This window comes from Elephantulus edwardii, unplaced genomic scaffold (genome assembly GCF_000299155.1).
Source record: "Elephantulus edwardii isolate Elephantulus edwardi_28Jun2011 unplaced genomic scaffold, EleEdw1.0 scaffold00298, whole genome shotgun sequence".
NCBI lineage: Eukaryota > Metazoa > Chordata > Mammalia > Macroscelidea > Macroscelididae > Elephantulus > Elephantulus edwardii.
This window is the reverse complement of record NW_006400048.1, coordinates 2,624,931-2,636,400: the sequence shown is the minus strand read 5'-3', so window position 1 is coordinate 2,636,400 and position 11,470 is coordinate 2,624,931.

Sequence of the window (11,470 nt, the reverse complement as noted above, 5' to 3'; positions counted from 1 at the left end):
AAATGAATGTGCCCAGACCTTGCATCTCTGGAGATCGTATTGTGATTTCATCTTAGCTCTCTTGACTTCAAAGTCCATGCCTTCCCCACCACCATAGGTGAGACAACCTCTCACATCAAAGATTACCAAAGAGTTGACATTTTGTTTCTAACAAAAGTTGATTGTCATTAATGAGGAAAGTTTTTATTGTACTTTTTGAAATTGTTTGGACACGTGGCCAAGAGATACCAGTCCCTGGAGAAGGACATCATGCTTGTAAGGGTAGAGGGACAGCGCAGGAGAGGAAGACCCTTGATGAGATGGATCAGCACAGTAACTGGGCAATGGAGGTAGGTGTGATGGAGTAAGTGAGATTAGCTGAGGATAGTGACATCCACTTCCTAAAAAACATGCCTTTGTAAACTCTATGAACTTTGATAAATGACAATTGTAATAGAACAGCTTCAGGCCTTTTGTTCATAGAGTTGCTATGAGTTGTGATCTACTGGACAGCAATTAACAATAATAACAGGGCAGGGTTCAGAATTATTATGCACAGGGTCACTATGAGTAGCAGGCAACTCAATGGCACATAACAACAACAAATCCATTGAGGGGGGAAGATATTGAAACTGCTTATCACCATAACTGTGGAAGGAGGAGTGGCATCTACTTCCATAATTGCTTGCCTCCAGAAACCCTATGAACTTGCAGAGAGGATGAAAGGCACCCAAGCGTCAAGGACTCTCCTTCATAGGGTCACTATGGCACTTAACAACAACAACAACATCACCATAACTAACTCCATTGACATTAGAGTTCATTCAAATTTACTGTCACCCTAAAGAGCAGATCAATTTGCCCACTAGAGCTTCCAAGGCTGTAACATGTATAGAAGCAGACTGTCTCGTTCTTTTACCACAGTGCAGCTGGTGGGATTTAACCAGTCACCATTCAGTTAGCAGCCAAGTGCTTCAACTGTGCACCAAGTGCTCCTTATATAACATTAATAGAATATGTATCATAAATGAGGGAATGAGATGTTGCTAATCAGTTTTGATGGAGCTATTTTGGGTCTTGATCTGGCACAGCCATGTTGGGGAGTTTGCTCTGGCAATCAGCTCAGAAGATACAAGTAAGCTTTAATCGAGTACCATGTCAATAGCTTTAAAGAAGGATGCAAGACCTACAGTACAGCACGTAGGCCATTTCAAATATTTTAGGAAATACTGAAGCCATAGTAAGTTGTAAGGACACGACCTATCTTACTCTCACACATGAGTCATCTACAGCACCATAAACAAAAAGAATAGTTGTGTAGGTAACTAGACATTCTGGCCACACACAGCAATCTTAAAAGCAATTTTTCAAAACAATCAAGTGTATATAATTGTAAGCACATAACTCCAGGTGCACCGTCTCTTCACAACGTACAAAACACCCTCTTGCTGATCCCAGGTATTTCTTCTGACCTCTCAGACCGCAGCAGTGTATTAAACACTCTCCTCAACACACTCCAGCCCCAGTGCCTTCACTTTAAGGGAAACCCTTGTTGTTGCTGTTGTTGTTTTTGTTGTTGTTATTATGTACCATCGAGTCACTTGTGACTCATAGCGACCCTATGTACAAGATCCCTAAATGCCGTTCTATCCTGTGCCAAACTTGCCATCTCAAACACACTCATTCCCACCACTCCAGTCACAGACTCGATCCATCTCATCGAGGGTCTTCCTCTCCTGCTCCGTCCCTCCACTCTCCCAAACATGATGTCCCTCTGCAATGACCAGTCCCTCCTTGCAACATGCCCAAAGTATGTCAGACGAAGCTTGACTCCAAGGAGCATTCTAGCTTCACCCTCTCCAGGACAAACCTGTTTGTTCTCCTAGCAGTCCATGGTATATGCAACACCCTTCTCCAGCACCACAACTCAAAGGCATCAATTCTCTTTCTATCATCCCTATTCACTGTCCAACTCTCTGATGCATAGCACGTAATTGCGAAGACTATAGCCTGCATCAGGCACACCTTAGTCTCCAGCCTGACGTCATTGCTCTTCAGTACTCTTGAGAGGTCCCTCACAGCTGAATTTCCCAATGCAATTTGTCTTCTGATTTCTTGGCTGCTGTTACCAAGAGTGCTGACTGTGGAACCAAGTAAACTAAACCTGTTAACTATCTCAATCTCTTCACCATCCATACATCGCCCATTGGTGAGAATCTTTGTTTTCTTGATGTTGAGCTTCAATCCAGATTGAAGACTGCAGCCCTTGACCTTCTGCAGCAAGCACTTCAGGTCATCCTCAGTTTCAGAAAGGATGGTTGTGTCATCTGCATAACACAGGTTGTTGATTCTTCCACCAATCCTGATGCCACATTCCTCCTCATACAGCCCAGCATCTTGGATGATCTGTTCTGCATACAGATTGAAAAGGTATGGAGACAAAATACAACCCCGACGGACCCCCTTCTTGATTTTGAACCATGTAGTGTCTCCTTGCTCTATGCTGAAGACTGCCTCTTGGTCCAAGTATAGATTTCACATAAGCACAATCAGATGATCTGGGATTCCCATTCTTCTCAGAGTCAGCCATAGCCTGTTGGGATCCACACAGTCAAAAACCTTTGCATAGTCAATGAAGCACAGATAGAAATCCTTCTGCTTTCTGCCAAGAGCCATCTCACATTAGCTGTAATATCTAGTACCACGACCTCTTCTAAATCCAGCCTGCACATCTGGCAGTTCTCTGTTCACATATTGTTCCAAATGTTTTTGGATAATTTTCAGCAGAATCTTGCTTGCATGTGATATTAATGATACTATTATTCGATAATTTCTGCACTCTGTTGGGTCACCTTTCTTTGGAATGGGAACAAATATTGATCTTTTCCAGTCAGTTGGCCAGCTGGTTGTCCTCCAGATTTCTTGGCACAACTTAGTGAGCACATCCAGGGCAGTGTCTGTCTGTTGAAATAAATCAATTGGTATGCTGTCAACTCCTGGAGCCTTGTTTTTTGCCAATTCCTTCAGAGCAACTTGAACTTCCTCCTTCATCACCATAGGCTCTTCCTCCTATGTTATTTCATGAAATTCCTCTGTGTCAGCCAATTCCTTCTGATACAGTGACTCTGTGTACTCCTTCCATCTTCTTTTAATACTTCCTGGATCATTTGACATTCTACCCCCCCCCCAAACTATCCTTAAGTATTGCCACAGGTAGCTTAAATTTGTTTTTCAACTCCTTAAGGAATTTATATCTCGGTCTTTCTATTTAGAGCTTTGGTGATGATGTGATATATTCCAGGTAGAATCTGGTAGAACACAGCATATCTGACTGAGGGGGTTCCCCCATAATCTCAGGCAGACTCCAGGATTTGATTGGTTTTCTTATTTTGCCAACCAAATACTGACTCCTAAGTCAAATTTTAATGACAAAGAGGCTATTGTGACCTAAATATTTCTTAGGGTATTGTGGAACCGTAAGTGTGTCAAAGTTAACCCAATAGCCACCTTACCTGCTCAAAGCTGTATTAACAGGTAGTGAGCACCTTAAGAGGGAACCATGCAATAAGAAGCTGCCAGCAACTTGTTCAAGGTATGCATGTGTCAGGCAAAAGTTAGAAGCTCCTTCTCACCCCAAGAGTCAGTGATTATATATTTGTGTTTTGTTTTCATTTCTAAAACAGCACACATGAGAAAGAAAAATATCGGTATTTCCAACAAAGATAAAGATGAATCAGAGACTGGGTTAAAAGACCTTTGTAGTAAGCTTGTCTTGAGGTTCGTTAACTCTAGATGGTTCTCCTTGGCACCATGATACCAGTTGTCAAGCTGATTCTAAGCCATGGTAATATCACATCCAAGACAGCAGGCCTTCCAGTCCCTTCACAAAACTACTTGAGTTTTGATGTGTGAGTTCATCTTGTCCACTGTGTGTTCTGACTGTCTTTCAACTTTGACAACTGGCTCATCTTTCCAAAATATGTCAGACAACATTCTGTTGTCTTCCTTAAGGTTTTCATTGACCAATTCTACAAGCAGACTGCCACACCTTTCTTCCTAGTCTATCTTGGTCTGGAAACACCAGTGAAACCAAACCATCATTATTGACCGTAATTGGTGTTTGAAATAGCAGGGGCATAGCTTCCAGCATAAAAGCAACACAAACCATCATTGTAGGACAAATTGCTAAAAACATGTTGTTATTGTTAGGTGCCATCAAGTCAATTGCCATTCATAATGACCATACCAACAACATATTAGAACCTTGCCTTTGTTCCTATCCTGAGCCATTGTTACAATTTCCATTTTGTCCAGAATCATCCAGTTGCCAAATTAAGACCCTGTGAGAAAGGTGACCCCTGCTGGCCATGTTCAGTTTTGCACCTATGTAGTTAGCCCTCAGGCCTGCCTTTACTTGTTTTTGGTGGAACAATCTTCAAGGTCGTATAACCTGGTGTGTTGTGGTTGCTGTGATGCTGAACACTGTGACACTGATGTGCCAAATGCGAGAATGGTTGCCCGTGGTGGACAGTGACTGATGGAACTTCCCAATTAAAACAAGCTTGGAAGCAGGAGTGGCATCCACTTCTGTAATAGCTTGCCTCTGGAAACTCTATGAACATGAGTAAGGATAAAAGGTATACCAGTGTCCAGGTCTTTCATTCATAGGGTCGCTATAAGTCGCCTCTGACTCTATGGCACTTAACAACAACAAGTTAGACCTCACTCAATGGTTAAACTGGTTTCCACATAAATGAAAAGCAATACATGAAAAGCAAAAGGCAATATTATTTTTTTAATTCTTTTGTTTTTATAATGTTATTTTTTCATAACATTACAAAGTTGTTGTAATGTTGACTCATGTTGTTGCATTGTTATGTGCCATCGAGTCGCTTTTTACGTATAGTGACCCTATGTACAACAGCTCTGAATCCTGCCCTGTCCTGAGCCACTCTCACTAATCCCAACACACCAAACCCCATTGCCCACTCACTGTATCAATTCTTCTCATCTGAAGTCTTCCTCTCCTGCACTGTCCCTCCACCCTTCCAAGCATGCATGATGTCCTTACCCAAGGACCAATGTCTTCTGGCCTCATGCCTAAAGTAGTGAAATAAAGTTTCAAAATCCTAGCCTTCAAGGAGAAATTTTATTTCACCCTCTCCAAGACAGATCTATTTGTTTTCTTGGCAGCCCATGGTATGTTCAAGAGTCTTCTCCAGCACCATAATTCAAATGCATGAATTCTTCTTCTGTTATCCTTAGTCATTGTCCAACTCTTTAAAGCATAACAAATAACTGTGAAGACCATAGCCTGAATTAGGTACACCTTAGTCTCTAGACTGACGTCATTGCTTTTTCAGTATTCTGAGAGGTTCCTGACAATAAATATGAAATTGGAGCACAGAAATGACCATTCATAGGAAATGGCAATTGTTTTTGTTCTGGTGGCCTAGTGATAACAAGCTTCACTGCAATCCCAAAGTCATGTGTTTCAAATACATCAGATGCTTTGTAGAAGAAGGCTAAGCAGTCTCCTCCTGTATGATTATCTGCCTCTGAAAACCTGCTAGAGGGTCAGCTATGGGTCAGTTCTGACTCAACAGCAAACAACAAACTACAGATTCCATAGCAGAAGAGGAAATCAGTACGGGGCTCTGAAAAGCTGAAGCCAGAGTCTTCCCCACTCCCTCAAACTTGTTCTCCCTGCAAAAAACCCAGCAGAACTGTAAAGCATTAGGTTAATTTGGGCCAGGGGAGAGGCTGAGAGATTCAAGCCAATTAGAACAGTTGGATAATTTCGAACAGAAGAAAATTTTACTGTCATTATGTAGTTTTGAGAAGAGTAGGTGAAGAATGTAAATTTAAAAATATTTTAAAATACATTTTATTTTTAAAATCAACCACTAACCATCACAAATAAACAGCATGCTGTTTTTCATACTCTCTTCCACTTATAAAGCTACAGAGTAGTAAAATAACAAATCTCAGAATACAGTCCCCCATCCAATCAAGCCCTATTGTTTGCATACATCTGCATTTTCATAATAAGATCATTTCATAACTTCACCAAGCACTTAGTGTATGGTTAATCCTCCACATATGCTATTTGTAATAATCAGAACAATCTTTCCATGTCACAATTATTATTTCCACTGTTCAGATGAACAAGGAATGTTCTGAAAAGTTGAACAGGTCCCATAACTGCAAAGGGAAAGGGATAAGACTTGGACTTAAACTTCCTGACCCCAGAAACATGAGCAACTTTCTTTGCTAACCACATCTCAGGGAAACTTGGAATATGTCTTGAGTCTTCTTTTTTTTCTCCCATAATAAAAACTATGTCAGATATGGAAATATTGTTGTCATGTGCCATCAAGTCAGATCCAGTTTATAACTGACCCTTCAGAGGGTTTTCAGAGGCTATAAATTGCATGGAAGGAGACTCCCCATCTTTCTCCCAAGGAGTAGCTGGAGGATTTGAACCACCTTTCTTTGGGTTGGCAGCACAAGTCCTTACCACTCAGCCAACAACTCCAGATATGGGAATAGAGGTAATACAAAGATCATGAAGGAATACACTAGGTAATTGTGTTTACCTAAAATGTTCTAAAACAATCACAGTAGTGGTTGCACCACTCAGTAAACATACTCAAAACATTGAAGTGCCCGCGTAAAGTGGATAAAGTTTGTGATATGAAAATTTTATCAATAACAGTAATAAAATAGTCTAAAATAATTATATGTGTAAGAAAACAATTATAATAATTTGAAATGAAAGTCCAAGGGAGGTCATTTAGACAAATGTTTCCTCAGAAATGTTGGAATAAAACCAAGTGTAAATATGATGGAGAGATGGCTAACAACAGCACAGCAGTTTTGTACACTGTTTTGGATTGAATTGTGACAACATACACATATGCACTGACACAATGTGGGAGTTTTGTAATGATTTCCTATGATCTGACAAACTGAGCAGTTGTAAAAGGGTTGAAGATGGGTTACAACACCCTTAGTCACATCACAGCCCTGATCCAATGTAAGAGAAGTTTCCCAGTGTGTAAAGCCTGTGTCAGCTTTTATCCTTAGAGCTGTAAAAGAAGAGAGAAATGAGCAGAGAGAGATATCTCAGTAACACCAAGAAAGTGTTGCCAGAAGTGGAGTTTGTCTTTTTGGACTTGGCTCCCTGAGCTGGATTGTTCCTTTACCCTGAAGAAGGTAAAATACATGGAGCTCTCCAAGGAAAGTGAACCCTGTAGATGCTGGAGTAGACAGGGACCTTCTTCCAGAAGCAACACAGAAAAAGCCCTCCTGTAAAGCCAGCACCCTGAATTTGTACTTCTAGCCTTCTGGCTGCCTTGGCGACTGGATTTATTTCTTCAGTGGTAACAACATTTCTATAATCACTTATATATGGCTCCTTGTTTTCCTTAGAAAAATTGTTTTCATGATTTTGTTTATCTGTAGAGAGTTGCACTGTTGACCCAACGATTGTGTCTCTCTTTTAGTCCAAACCTGTTCTTAGAAATAAATATGGGCAATTTCCTCTTGTGAGATTTGTAGCCTCAAAATGCCAAACAAGGGTGAGCAATGAGTTGGTTCTGATCAACAGGCAAAGAATTTGACATTGTAGGTTGCTTTTTAAAAAAATATATCAATATGAGCCCTGATAGTGCAGTGGCTTAAAGGTTGGGCTGCTAATTGAAAGGTCAGTGGTTCATTCCCACATGTCACTCCCACCAGAAACAGTTCGTTCCTGAAAAATTTACAACCTTGGAAACTTGGTGAAAACAATTCTACTGGTGGAGACAAATCCGTCCTGTTGTCTTTTGGGATTTGAGGATCAACCCTATGCAGTGGTTTTTAAGGTGATTTTTTTTCTTTTTCTTCTTTTTTTCCATTTTTTTAATTTTAAATTGGTTTCCATACAAAATTCATATACACTGTGTTTCACAAATTCCTTCATTCACATTGTGTTTCATACTATCATTCCTATACATTGTTTTATAAAAGCAGTCGCCATTGTTCTATCACCCATATTTTCAGGTCCTCACTGGATCTTCCCTAATTCTTTCACCACCTCTCTTCTCACCAAACTCTGCCACCCTACATATGATTTCCCCTTCCCACCTTCAGCCACCCTGCCCTTCTTCTTTCCCCCTGTTTGGATTTTGATAAATATCATATTAGTTATCCTTCTATTTTTATAATAATGGAATTATGCAGTATTTGTCCTTATGATACAGAGTTAGTTCACTCAACAGAATGGTCTCTAGCCTCTCTCACCTTATATAGCATTTTAAAAAATTATTGCTCCTGAGTGCTGCATTGTACACCGAATGTCAATGCAGCATTATTCACAATAACAAGAACATGGAGACAGCCTAAATGCCTATCAGTAAACAAATAGACTGAGAAATTGTGCTACAGTCACAAAAGATATTTCTTTTTCATGTAAAGATAAACGATACTTAAGAATTTCCCTTCTGGAGGATGTATGTCATTCTAATACTCCAAATAATTAAACATCTATATCCTGTTAAATACAATAGGACTTAGATGTTAAAGTTTCTTCAAAACCAACAAGCAAAATCTAAACTCATTCTTATCATTTTCCCAATTACCCTAATAGTTATACTGTCTCTCTAGTCTCCTGCCTTAACTCTGTTGTCACCCATGATTCTCGGCCAATCCACAATCCAAGAACAACAGAGATTGTGGCCTATATTTTTCTCAAGCAAATCCACTTGGGCTTGTGACATGGCATCAGACCTTTGTATCCGGCTGCTGCTGCTCCTGGGCCATATCCTTTAGACATAAACATCATTATCCCAATGGACTTCAACGCTCACCACACTTGAAGAATACTTACATGCCCACTCTCCCAACTGAATGGACACAGACACATAGCTTATGGTAAAATGGAAGAGATCATCTTCTGTGAGAAAGACCTCAGATAAGACCTGCCTTCTTCCTCACATTACATGGGAGGAAATCCAGAATTAAATCCAGAGATATTATTAGCACAAGATTTTCTACCTGAAAGGCTTCAGTAACAAATAACCTTCTTATAATAGATGAAAATATCACCAAGGATTCTTTTTTTCAATCTTGATAGACAATCCATCAAAGCTCTTAGCAATATGTTATACCAAGTGAAATTTCACTGGGATCAGTTTTAATAGCTCAACCTATGGTGGCCTGTGATGTCTTAAATTGCCCTAGCTTTCAGAGGCCAGAAAAATTAATCTCATGTGTCTTTAGATAAGCCAAGCACAGAACAGGCATCAGAACAAGTGTGAATGTGGCAAAGCTTCTTAACAATGGAGTTCTGTTTAGTAAATCCTATAATAAAGCTGTAAAGATATTCATAAAAGAAAACAAGTATGTGTTAATTGAAAAAGTAAAAATAAGCATATTTGAATCCTGGGAATCTATACTTCTTGTTGATATGATTGAATCTGAGGGTTTTGCTGTAGGTTTTATAGCCTGGCTTTAACCTGGTCAACACTCTTTCCTAAAGAGTGTTAATTCTCTAGAAGCATTTTTTCCTGGTTAAAAGTGGTAACAAAATATTGATCTCAACTATGTATCTCTGAGGGTTCTTTAATGTGTTAACATGTCTAAGAATGATGTGCTTACTTGTGATCCTATTCATGAGTACTATTTATCTTATGGAATAATTTACCTGCTTTTCCTTCCCTGTTGGAACTATTATCCAGTTCAGCTACACTCATTCCTCACTAATGGACACCATTAGGTTCCAAGCACCAGATCATTATGCAAACCTTAACAATACTTGAAAACAAAAGATAACCATATCAGATTGCAAAACAGAAGATGACAATATCACTACATAGCTACCACATGACATCATGATATACCTGCCAAACCACTGAGCATCATGGTCTGCCCAAGTTGGCATACATTCTCCTTTACTGTCACAGCCATCATGTTTATCGTGTATCTCAGAGACCATTACTACTAGGCTTATATCGTTAACATTCAGTAGTCGAATAGGGGATTTTTTTTAACTGATGTCATAAATGCTAACTGTATAACAAGAGAGTTGATAAATGAAGAGGTAAAATCTCGTGATTTTGAGACAGAACCAACTCCTAGCTGACCCTTCAGAGGGTTTCCGAGATTATAAATCACACAGGAAGAGATTATCCAAACTTAAAAGCTACTGACAGACTCAAATTGTCAAGGCAACTGAGACCTTTAAGGTAGCAACACAATTTCCAACATACTATATAACATACTATATAACATTTTCATCATGAGGACCTCCAATGTCTCTGTTCCTCATTCTTAATTGCTCATTTTTTGTATGAACTAGATTTATAGTGCATTTTTCAAGCAGCTTTCTAGCTTTGGCTTCAAACTCCCATCAGTGAAGGAAAACCAGAGGAGGTCTTTGGAACTGAGCTCAGATTCCCATCACATTATAATAGCTTGCAGGTTACTGTAATACTGGAAGCTATGCGAATTGTAGGTCCAACTCCTTCAGAGTCACTCATGGTAGACAGGTTTCAAAGGAGTTTCATGACTAAACAGATTAAAAACAAAGGCTTGGTGATGTGCTTCCAAAACTTAACCAGTGAAAACCTGCAGGTCACAGAACATTACTTGACACAATGCTGCACAAAGAGCCCTCAGTCTGAACAACTCAGCCTGAAAAGAAATATAATCAAAATGCTTTTTAGAAGTAAAAATAAAAGGAGATTTTGTCTTACTTTGGACATGTCAGCAGAAAATAATAGTTTTGATAGAGAGTCAGGGAAATCAAGAGGAATCCTTAATGAGATGAATTGACAGAATAGTCACAGCAGTAGGCTCAACTAAAGATATCAAAGAGCACAGAGTCGAGGAGGATCAGGCCACATTCTGTACCATTATATACAAGGTGACTGTAAAGTTAGAGTTGTTGACTCAATAGGAGGTGACAAGTGAGTGAATAAGTGACGTCATTCTAGGCCCACTGCAGTGAGCATAAGAAGCCCCAATAAGCCAAAGTAATGTAGGTCAGGGAACAACATTCTAAGGTGAACTTGAAGGCCATGGCAGGGGCGGGTTACCCAGAAAGCAAGGTGAGCACAACTTGATTGTGTTACTTACTAATTTATACTGAGTAATTTTACATACCAAAGACGTGAAAAGGATATTACACAAGATGTGAAACTGTTCCCTGTAGATTAGTAAACACAAGTTAACCTATACTTATCTCATTTACTGGCTACTTTTTTCCCTTCATGGACTGTAAATTTTAGAAGAAGCGTTAATTCTGTAGTAAGGTGCCCTGTGGTTGAAAGGGACAGATGCCATCACACTTAGAAGCAAAATCTTCTGAAAGAAGATTGAAAAATTGAGCAACTGTTCCCAACAGACTAAAAAGTGAACAATATAAACTCATGTTTGTCTTGCTTATTAGGTAATCTGACACAGAATATATATATGATCCATTCTCAACAAATTTTCAAAGAATTGT